Genomic DNA, 12152 nt, shown 5'->3' on the forward strand with positions numbered 1-12152 from the left:
GAGAGTGAAAAACCCAGCATCATTGCAGTTCTGCCTAAAAAAATAAATGTACTTTGTCTTGCCAAAACGTTTGACATGATGCATGTTTTGGCACGTAAGTTTGGCCTCGGTCCAGTGGCGTGTATTCATGGATGCCAAATGAAGTTGCCAGGCTTCATGGATGCCAAAGGAAGTTGCTAGGCTACCCCAAAACATTTACCAAAAAAAAAAAATTAGATATATATATATATATATACATACAGTATATCACAAAAGTGAGTACACCCCTCACATTTTTGTAAATATTTGAGTATATCTTTTCATGTATGAGTGCTGCCAGCATTGCTGCAGAGTTTGAAGGGGTGGGGGGTCAGCCTGTCAGTGCTCAGACCATACGCCGTACACTGCATCAAATTGGTCTGCATGGCTGTCGTCCCGGAAGGAAGCCTCTTCTAAAGATGATGCACAAGAAAGCCCGCAAACAGTTTGCTGAAGACAAGCAGACTAAGGACATGGATTACTGGAACCATGTACTGTGGTCTGATGAGACCAAGATAAACTTATTTGGTTCAGATGGTGTCAAGCATGTGTGGCGGCAACCAGGTGAGGAGTACAAAGACAAGTGTGTCTTGCCTACAGTCAAGCATGGTGGTGGGAGTGTCATGGTCTGGGGCTGCATGAGTGCTGCTGGCACTGGGGAGCTACAGTTAATTGAGGGAACCATGAATGCCAACATGTACTGTGACATACTGAAGCAGAGCATGATCCCCTCCCTTCTGAGACTGGGCCGCAGGGCAGTATTCCAACATGATAACGACCCCAAACACACCTCCAAGACGACCACTGCCTTGCTAAAGAAGCTGAGGGTAAAGGTGATGGACTGGCCAAGTATGTCTCCAGACCTAAACCCTATTGAGCATCTGTGGGGCATCCTCAAACGGAAGGTGGAGGAGTGCAAGGTCTCTAACATCCACCAGCTCCGTGATGTTGTCATGGAGGAGTGGAAGAGGACTCTGGTGAACTCCATGCCCAAGAGGGTTAAGGCAGTGCTGGAAAATGATGGTGGCCACACAAAATATTGACACTTTGGGCCCAATTTGGACATTTTCACTTAGGGGTGTACTCACTTTTGTTGCCAGCGGTTTAGACATTAATGGCTGTGTGTTGAGTTATTTTGAGGGGACAGCAAATTTACACTGTAATACAAGCTTTACACTCACTACTTTACATTGTAGCAAAGTGTAATTTCTTCAGTGTTGTCACATGAAAATATATACTCAAATATTTACAAAAATGTGAGGGGTGTACTCACTTTTGTGATATACTGTATATAACAAAAAATATTTTGTCTCTTTGTGTTTCATAATTTTCCTTCAAATCACAAGAGGCTGAATGTATGTAACAGGAGAAAGCATCCGAGCAAGCAAAACAGTGCCCCACTGTCTCTCTGTGTGTTGGCCATCTACCTGATGCTGTCTGGTCCAAAGGAGTATGACATTGTTGGCGCCCGTAGCATTGAAGGCAAGGGAAGCCAGCGAGCATTTGGCCTACCTTTACAAAATAAATCTTACAAATGTGCCAGTTTTGAGCTAAACTGAGCGAGCTCAACTGTGAATGGTCCTGACGCACCAAAACAAGGTGTCAAGGGGAGCCAGAAAAACTGGAATTGTTGCATCTCATTATGTTGTTGTCCTCAAGTGGCTTGGCTTCCCCAGTGATTTTACCGACACACTGCTACTGCCTTGGGCTGATTTACATGTGTAAGGTCTGCAGCCTGCTCATCATCATTAGGATAATGTAGGTCATTTATAGGTATGCAAATCAGTTAACACTCCATTTACTGATCAGATTGTCTCCATTGTTTCGCTTTAGCAGTTAGCTTCTCACCTAATCACCCACAAATAGTCGGATTTTGGCACCTCCATTTTAAGGGCAAGCCAAGAGTCTGGTGTGGAATGGCATTTTTAATTCACACTGGAAGCAAACAGAGAGTAAGTTAAAATAATTAATGTATTCCTTTATAATTAAGATATATCCCTGCATTAGTCAGTCAGCAGAGTTAAAGTGTCAGTACAAAGTCCAGAATGGACCTTGGTTTTACGAACATAATCTATAGTTTTTCCTGCACAGCGCTGGACAGTATTTGTACCATATAGTGTTTAGGGGGCCCACGCAAACTTTTTGTTCAAACTAATCTGTTTGGTTTGCTCTGGACATTACATCATAAAGGGGCGATGGTTCCGGTATAGAAACATGGTTTCAACTGTTCGGTTTCAACTGCTCTTCCAGTTTTGCTTCGGTACTGCAGTTTAACCAGAGCTTTTATGTACCCAAAGACAGTACAGTATAAAGCTTGGCAAAATGCTTCTCCAATATAAATCCCGGCAATGTCATGTTGACGCCTAGATGAAGCCAGTTTCAGGTTGGATATTCGCGCTTTCAAACCTCAATAGCTTTCAAACCACTTGAGCCACAGACTCCAAATAAGTGTCATGATGTTGGAAATATTGCGCACAACATTGCATAGGTCTTTTTCATGATTTGGACAATAATACACGTTGCAAAGCTAATAAACATGTGGAAATGTAAGCAGTATTTTGTATTCCTAGTTGAATTAGTTAGTACAAAGTACAAACTTTTTTAAACATTTGAATTTCAATAGCTCTTTGGTCATGTGACCTACTAACTTCAAACAAGGTTCAGAATGTACACTTAGTGGGCACACCCTCAGTGGGCACACCCTCAGTGGGCACACCCTTTAGTTTGTCAATTTTCATCTCACACGTTTTTACATACATTTTCAAACATTCTAATTTCAAAAGCTCCTTGGTTATGTGACCTGCTGACTTCAAACAAGATTCAGAATGTACATTCATTGGGCATACATATTGCACACCCTTTAGTTTGTCAATTTTCATCTCACACGATTTTACATGAATTTCTCCAACTTTAGAATTTCAATAGCTCCTTGGTCATGTTACCTACGGACCTCAAACAAGGTTCAGAATGTACGTTCAGTGGGCCTACACATTGCACACCCTTTTTTGGTCCATTTCCATCTCACACGATTTTACATGAATATGCCTGCTCTGCCCCTTGAAGGACAGTGACCCCATTGACCTGGTGACCTCTGACTCCTGGCCTCTAGGCCTACAATCCCTGCCCACCTGCCTGCCCTCACTGGGCCTGAGAGTGTATAGCTTACTCCCTGGAACTGCAGACCTCCAGTCCTTATTATAATTATAATACTGAATATAATGTGTGTAGTTTTAGTCAATAATTAGAACAAGGACTTCCTGTTCCTTGTTAGAAACTAATGGAGCTATTGTCAGACCGGCTGGAATACTGTATTCCTTACAGGACATTCTGTCCCTACCCAGGGAGGGGAGAGACCTTGGGCTTGTAGTAATTGTTTAACAGGTGGCAGACAATGTGAGAATGCTTGTGAACTATATTTCCATTGTATCTGAGAGGAGGTGGGACATTTATGACAAAATGTGAGGTATATAAACCAATGTACATGGTATTATGACCAGAGCTCTCGGGAATAAACGCTATTGATCAATTTTGAGACTGATCTTTGTCTATTTTATGCAAATAAGAACCTTACAAATTCTTAGAAATGGACAAAGTGTTTTGCTTTGTTATAATTTAATTGGTTAACCCCACATAGGAATTAAATTCCTCTAACATAGAGACAGTGGGAATCTCGTTCATCAATTCATGCGCGTCACTAATTAGATGACGAGGCATTTGGCAACCTCAAGGGACTCTTACTTATGTCCCGCCGTTTACCCCCGCTTCATAGAATTTCCTCACTTTGACATGAGGGGGTCACAGCCACCCGTGGTATCATCAGAGGCTTTTCTGTCTTACAAACTGGACATCAGTTGCCGCTATTCTGAACCTCGCTTGAGTCCAGTAGGTCACATGACCAAATAGCTATTGAAATTAGAATGATTACAAAATTCATGTAAACTCGTGTGAGATGAAAATGGACAAACTAAAGCGTGAGCAATATTGAAGGGTAGTCATTGGACATTCTGAACCTTGTTTGAGTGCGGGCAATTCTACTGCCATTGTTTTTCTTTGTAGATTGCATGGCTGTGTGCTCGATTTTATACACCTGTCAGCAACGGGTGTGGCTGAAATAGCCGAATCCACTCATTTGAAGGGGTGTCCACATACTTTTGTAGACACAGTCCATTCAGGAAAGTATTCACACCCCTTGACTCTTTTCCACATTTCTTTCAAAACTTGATTATTTAGTTTAGTTATTTTTTTATCAGTCTACACACAATGACAAAGCAAAAACAGATTTTTCAATTTTTTTGCAAATGTATTAAAAACCAAAAACTTAAATATGACATTTACATAAGTATTCAGAATCTTTACTCTGTACTTTGTTGAAGTAACTTTGGCAGTGATTACAGCCTCAAGTCTTCTTCAGTATGATGCTACAAGCTTGGCATATGTGTATTTGGGGAGTTTCTCCCATTCTTATCTACAGATCCTCTCAAGTACGGTTGGACGGAGCATTGCTGCACAGCTATTTTCAGGTCTTTCCAGAGATGTTCGATCAGGTTCAAATCCGGGATCTGGCTCGGCCACTCAAAGACACCCAGAGCCTTGTCCCGAAGCCACTCCTGCGTTGTCTTGACTATGATCTTAGGGTTGTTGTCTGGAGCAGGTTTTTATCAAGGATCTCTCTGTACTTTGCTCTGTTCATCATTCCCTCAATCCTGACTTCGTCTTTCCTAATTCATCCTTTTCCACCCTCAATACTTCAAACGGATCTCCCAAAAAAGAATACAGTGGGGCAAAAAAGTATTTAGACAGCCACCAATTGTGCAAGTTCTCCCACTTAAAAAGATGAGAGAGGCCTGTAATTTTCATCATAGGTACACTTCAACTATGACAGATAAAATTAGAAAAAAAATCCAGAAAATCACATTGTAGGATTTTTAATGAATTTATTTGCAAATTATGGTGGAAAATAAGTATTTGGTCTGTGTCAGTTTGGAGTGTGACTGTTTGAGGTTGTGGACATGTGTCTTTTATACTGATAAAGAGTTCAAACAGGTGCCATTAATACAGGTAACGAGTGGAGGACAGAGGAGCATCTTAAAGAAGAAGTTTCAGGTCTGTGAGAGCCAGAAATCTTGCTTGTTTGTAGGTGACCAAATACTTATTTTCCACCATAATTTGCAAATAAATTCATTAAAAATCCTGCAATGTGATTTTCTGGATTTTTTTTCTCATTTTGTCTGTCATAGTTGAAGTGTACCTATGATGAAAATTACAGGCCTCTCTCATCTTTTTAAGTGGGAGAACTTGCACAATTGGTGGCTGACTAAATACTTTTTTGCTCCACTGTAAATACTAGTGAATAGTACCAAAAACCTATGCTAATTTTATCCCTTTTTGTTTCATTTCCCTTTATCCCTGTCTCCTACTCTTTTTCACAATTTTTGCTCAATCAGATTCAAGATTGTCTATCCGCCTTCCATATTCCTCCACTCCGGAAACCATCATCCTTCTCGTCCTCTCGCTGTACCTTGATAGCATCTCCATTCCGTCCGACTATGCTGGATCCATCTTCCTCGTTCTCATCTGACTGAACCTGTCACGAATCCGTTTCCTGAGTCTGTTTTTTTGCCTGTGTTCTGTCCTGGAGTGTTTTTTCCGGCGTCCTGGAACGCACCCTGTCTGGTTGCCGGGCAATGTAGCCAGTTGGGAGTTCTGATTACCCACACCTGTATCCCATCAGCTATCTGCACACCTGGTCCTGATCATGATCTCTCCTCTTCATAAGCCCGGACCTGACATCCATTCCCTGCCGGATCGTTAGCCATGAACAGTATGTTGTGCCAGAGTATCAGCCTCAAGTTGGATAGAATTTGTTTTGTTGTTTTTAACGTATTGCTTGCCTTAAACTTACCTCCGTTTGTTCTGTCTTCAGTTACTCACCCGGATCATTTACCCCATTCCCGCCTGGTCGTCGGAGGATTCCGCTACCCCATTAGATCCACCTATTTACTCCCATCAACTCACCACCGTTGCCCGTTACGCCACCTGGATATATCTACCCATTCACATTCACTTGTAAATAAATACTCACCTTCTTCCTACTCTCCTTGTCCTGGTCTGCTTCTGGGTTCGATTTTGAAAGAACGTGACAGAACCCTCCCACCGAAATCCCTCCTCCTCTTGCCCCCTAGTCGGTGACCATCGTTGATCACCACCTTTCAAAGTGTTATGTTGTGACTTTAACATTCATTTGAAGACTGTTTTTCTAATTAACTAACTATGTTTAATTGTTAGCCCATCAAATTAATCATGTAACAATTAACTAATTAGGATCTGAAGCACCACGAGAGCTGTTTTTTAAAGAGTTACCATCTCCCGAAATAAACTCTAAAATGTCTTTAACTATCACATGTATAAACAGCCAACTTATTAATCATAACCTGGTATCATATCACCATTCTGAACAGTCGTAACCTCCTTGCATCTGCACAAACCCAAACCTTACTTATGATACAGTACTATACAAATTGACTTAATTTTGTATTTACTAGCTAATTAAATGGGAATACAGGATACACATTTGCACTGGCTATTGACTGGGGACTTCATACGCTGAAAACAGGTCCCTAGTTAAATGACAACAACATGGCTGCTTGTTAAAGAAGAGATGGAGAGGGAGTGAAAGAGGGACAGAGACACTTAACATTGGTACATTCAGAAACTACTCTCACCTACAGTAACCATATATTTGCAAACAAACCTGCCGCCCGCTTTGAGTAAGAAATCATGAATGTATTTACGTGAAATCATGAATGTATTTACGTGAAATGCCTGAGTTCGCCGGGGATCTTCTCGATGAAGAAGGTAGCCTTGGAAAGGGAGTTGGGCCTTTTTCGCGGAACACTTGTAAGGCTCTGATTGTCCGAAATGGTTCCGACAAGTCTTCTACTGTTGTCCTTCTCTGTAGTTGTCCGGTATCCGGTGACATGTCGTGTGGTCCTGAAAAGAACTACATAGTTGACTTACCTTCCATCCACTTTTGAAGAGGCTTCTTTAAAGATAGGCTAGCCAGCCGTATTGATGGTTTGAGCAGAGTAACAGGAAGATAATTTACTTAGGACAATTAATCAGATGTACCAGTGATTGTCCGGGGGGAGGGGGGGTGGGGGTTATCGTCTTGACCTCGTGTTGAGATTCAAAGTTCAAACCACTTTAAACGTGCAGCTGCAGCTTCACGTCTTTCTGGTCTGGTATGTTAATTTCTCAGCACATAATTTATACAGTTTGCAGGAAAGGGGCATTTCTGGCCGGGTGACACGCTTTCTGACCTCACTCAGGGGCGGTGACAACTCGCTGTGCAAAGTTATAAAAAACTATTACCTCTTATGGCTTCTTAAATCACATTCCTCTCTCAACAAAAACACTTTCATCATTTTTCATATTACATGCACCATGCATAGTATGGAAACATCATACATGTACTGGGTTTACTTCAAAGTTACAGTATGTCCTTTATAACATTTTAATGACATCACAAAATAACAAACAAAATTACATTTGTGTTCTATAGATCGCCTCTGACCATTCCCCACATTCTATGTTAGAAATATTGTTCCAGTATTCGCTTTTGAACGTGTTAGAGTTTCAGCAGGAAAAAGTCTGTTGAAACAAAGAACATTCCTTTGATGAATCTTGAGAGCGCAGACCTGAATCTTCTCCCTTGATTTACATCAGGGCTTGAGTTGTTAACCCCCCTAGTTCTTTCCTTCCCCCCTCTAAGGGGAAAGCGGGTCTGATTGAAGTTATTCATTGCATACCTGATCTGACCTGTTTGGATTCTTGTGTACAGTCATGACAGTTGCATTATGGGGGAGGGGGGGCAGACGGACGTTGGCCTGGTAGGTTTATGACAGTCATAAATACCTCTTTGCCCCTTTTTCCTCTCTCTATCCTACTGAGGTTACATTTGCAAAACCCTTGGTTAACATAGAGATTCTGGGAACATCAGTAGGTGGGGGAAATGAACTATATTCTGGTAATCCGAACAATTGAACATATGCGACATCTGAGACATTCTCATCAATGATCAGATGACATTAACTCTACAGTGGAATGTCTACACATCAGAGTTATCGGATTCACATGGAATTGTTGTTCAATTTAAACGTTTGAATATGAAATTATTTGTGATGGGATGAAATGTGATTTTAGCTTCTAAAATGTGAGATGTGGGTTTTCATAAGATAGGGCTGCTCACTCAGTGGCCCGCTCACGTGAAGAGACAGAGGTTGTAAACTATGAAACACACCCCTTTTCTCCCTTCCTATATAAAGCCTTGACGACAATAGAACTTTCTTTTTTATTTTATTTATGTTATTTAACCTTTATTTAACCAGGTAGGCAAGTTGAGAACAAGTTCTCATTTACAATTGCGACCTGGCCAAAATAAAGCAAAGAAGTTCGACACATACAACGACACAGAGTTACACATGGAGTAAAACAAACATACAGTCAATAATACAGTAGAAATAAGTCTATATACGATGTGAGCAATTGAGGTGAGATAAGGGAGGTAAAGGCAAAAAAAAGGCCATGGTGGCAAAGTAAATACAATATAGCAAGTAAAACACTGGAATGGTAGATTTGCAGTGGAAGAATGTGCAAAGTAGAAATAAAAATAACGGGGTACAAAGGAGCTATACTTGCTGGAGCGAGTGCTACAGGTGGGTGATGCTATGGTGACCAGCGAGCTGTTCTGTTCCGAGGACGTGAGGATGACGGTCCTATGTCAGAATGGTTCAGATAATAACTACAGAACGAAGCCAACATCAGCGTGAGCTTTGGTTGCAAATGGTATGAACTTTGAACTCTTATTCACTACAGAAGTCAAATCAAATCAAATCAAATTTTATTTGTCACATACACATGGTTAGCAGATGTTAATGCGAGTGTAGCGAAATGCTTGTGCTTCTAGTTCCGACAATGCAGTAATAACGAGCAAGTAATCTAACTAACAATTCCAGAAAAAACTACTGTCATACACAGTGTAAGGGGATAAAGAATATGTACATAAGGATATATGAATGAGTGATGGTACAGAGCAGCATAGGCAAGATACAGTAGATGATATCGAGTACAGTATATACATATGAGATAAGTATGTAAACAAAGTGGCATAGTTAAAGTGGCTAGTGATACATGTATTACATAAGGATGCAGTCGATGATATAGAGTACAGTATCAACGTATGCATATGAGATGAACAATGTAGGGTAAGTAACATTATATAAGGTAGCATTGTTTAAAGTGGCTAGTGATATATTTACATCATTTCCCATCAATTCCCATGATTAAAGTGGCTGGAGTAGAGTCAGTGTCATTGACAGTGTGTTTGCAGTAGCCACTCAATGTTAGTGGTGGCTGTTTAACAGTCTGATGGCCTTGAGATAGAAGCTGTTTTTCAGTCTCTCGGTCCCAGCTTTGATGCACCTGTACTGACCTCGCCTTCTGGATGGCAGCGGGGTGAACAGGCAGTGGCTCGGGTGGTTGATGTCCTTGATGATCTTTATGGCCTTCCTGTAGCATCGGGTGGTGTAGGTGTCCTGGAGGGCAGGTAGTTTGCCCCCGGTGATGCGTTGTGCAGACCTCACTACCCTCTGGAGAGCCTTACAGTTGAGGGCGGTGCAGTTGCCATACCAGGCGGTGATACAGCCCGCCAGGATGCTCTCGATTGTGCATCTGTAGAAGTTTGTGAGTGCTTTTGGTGACAAGCCAAATTTCTTCAGCCTCCTGAGGTTGAAGAGGCGCTGCTGCGCCTTCCTCACGATGCTGTCTGTGTGAGTGGACCAATTCAGTTTGTCTGTGATGTGTATGCCGAGGAACTTAAAACTTGCTACCCTCTCCACTACTGTTCCATCGATGTGGATGGGGGTGTTCCCTCTGCTGTTTCCTGAAGTCCACAATCATCTCCTTAGTTTTGTTGACGTTGAGTGTGAGGTTATTTTCCTGACACCACACTCCGAGGGCCCTCACCTCCTCCCCGTAGGCCGTCTCGTCGTTGTTGGTAATCAAGCCTACCACTGTTGTGTCGTCCGCAAACTTGATGATTGAGTTGGAGGCATGCATGGCCACGCAGTCGTGGGTGAACAGGGAGTACAGGAGAGGGCTCAGAACGCACCCTTGTGGGGCCCCAGTGTTGAGGATCAGCGGGGAGGAGATGTTGTTGCCTACCCTCACCACCTGGGGGCGGCCCGTCAGGAAGTCGGTACCCAGTTGCACAGGGCGGGGTCGAGACCCAGGGTCTCGAGCTTGATGACGAGCTTGGAGGGTACTATGGTGTTGAATGCCGAGCTGTAGTCGATGAACAGCATTCTCACATAGGTATTCCTCTTGTCCAGATGGGTTAGGGCAGTGTGCAGTGTGGTTGAGATTGCATCGTCTGTGGACCTATTTGGGCGGTAAGCAAATTGGAGTGGGTCAAGGGTGTCAGGTAGGGTGGAGGTGATATGGTCCTTGACTAGTCTCTCAAAGCACTTCATGATGACGGATGTGAGTGCTACGGGCGGTAGTCGTTTAGCTCAGTTACCTTAGCTTTCTTGGGAACAGGAACAATGGTGGCCCTCTTGAAGCATGTGGGAACAGCAGACTGGTATAGGGATTGATTGAATATGTCCGTAAACACACCGGCCAGCTGGTCTGCGCATGCTCTGAGGGCGCGGCTGGGGATGCCGTCTGGGCCTGCAGCCTTGCGAGGGTTAACACGTTTAAATGTCTTACTCACTTTGGCTGCAGTGAAGGAGAGACCGCATGTTTCCGTTGCAGGCCGTGTCAGTGGCACTGTATTGTCCTCAAAGCGGGCAAAAAGTTATTTAGTCTGCCTGGGAGCAAGACATCCTGGTCCGTGACTGGGCTGGGTTTCTTCCTGTAGTCCGTGATTGACTGTAGACCCTGCCACATACCTCTTGTGTCTGAGCCGTTGAATTGAGATTCTACTTTGTCTCTGTACTGGCGCTTAGCTTGTTTGATAGCCTTGCGGAGGGAATAGCTGCACTGTTTGTATTCAGTCATGTTATCAGACACCTTGCCCAGATTAAAAGCAGTGGTTCGTGCCTTCAGTTTCACACGAATGCTGCCATCAATCCACGGTTTCTGGTTAGGGAATGTTTTAATCGTTGCTATGGGAACGACATCTTCAACGCACGTTCTAATGAACTCGCACACCGTATCAGCGTATTCGTCAATGTTGTTGTCTGACGCAATACGAAACATCTCCCAGTCCACGTGATGGAAGCAGTCTTGGAGTGTGGAGTCAGCTTGGTCGGACCAGCGTTGGACAGACCTCAGCGTGGGAGCTTCTTGTTTTAGTTTCTGTCTGTAGGCAGGGATCAACAAAATGGAGTCGTGGTCAGCTTTTCCGAAAGGGGGGCGGGGCAGGGCCTTATATGCGTCACGGAAGTTAGAGTAACAATGATCCAGGGTTTTTCCACCCCTGAAGTGATACCTCCTAGCCGTTGAGTTAGCAACCGCAGCTGCAAATGCAGGTTAGGAAGGAACAGACAGAGTACCACACAACAACGTCTACCACACAACAACGTTACTACAACGTATCCATTTGACCACCAGAGACATTCTTCAAAGGACAAAGGACTCGGTTTGGCAACACGGCCTTCCATCTACCACCAACCTACTGAAGCGCAGCTCAGAGTAAATATTTATTGCATTTTCCTTTTCCAAATGGGCGGTAATTTAGAATGCATAAGATACTGTATTTACGATAGCCCAGCTTCTTCCTTTGTTACTCAGTCTTCCCACTCCTTCACTCAACCCAGCCACTTTTCTTTTGTGTAACAAGCTGTCATATCTGTTCCGCCCGCTAGGGACGTTTTCCTTTATGACGTCATTTGTATCAAGTTATGATTAATTGTGTATATGTGTAATTCTGTGTGATTAGTTAGGTATAATACCCAATTTTGTATTGCTGATTCAACTTGTTAGCCAGGGTTCTTGCGGATAAAAGAATTTACAACTTTCAGATGAGACTGAATTAGGACGACTATTGATATTGACTGCTATTGATGTAAAATATTACTAGGTCTTTAAGAGTTTATTCGGAAGATAACAGCTCTATAAATATTATTTTGTGG

The sequence above is a fragment of the Oncorhynchus tshawytscha genome, linkage group LG24 (genome assembly GCF_018296145.1).
Source record: "Oncorhynchus tshawytscha isolate Ot180627B linkage group LG24, Otsh_v2.0, whole genome shotgun sequence".
NCBI classification, from domain to species: Eukaryota; Metazoa; Chordata; class Actinopteri; order Salmoniformes; family Salmonidae; genus Oncorhynchus; species Oncorhynchus tshawytscha.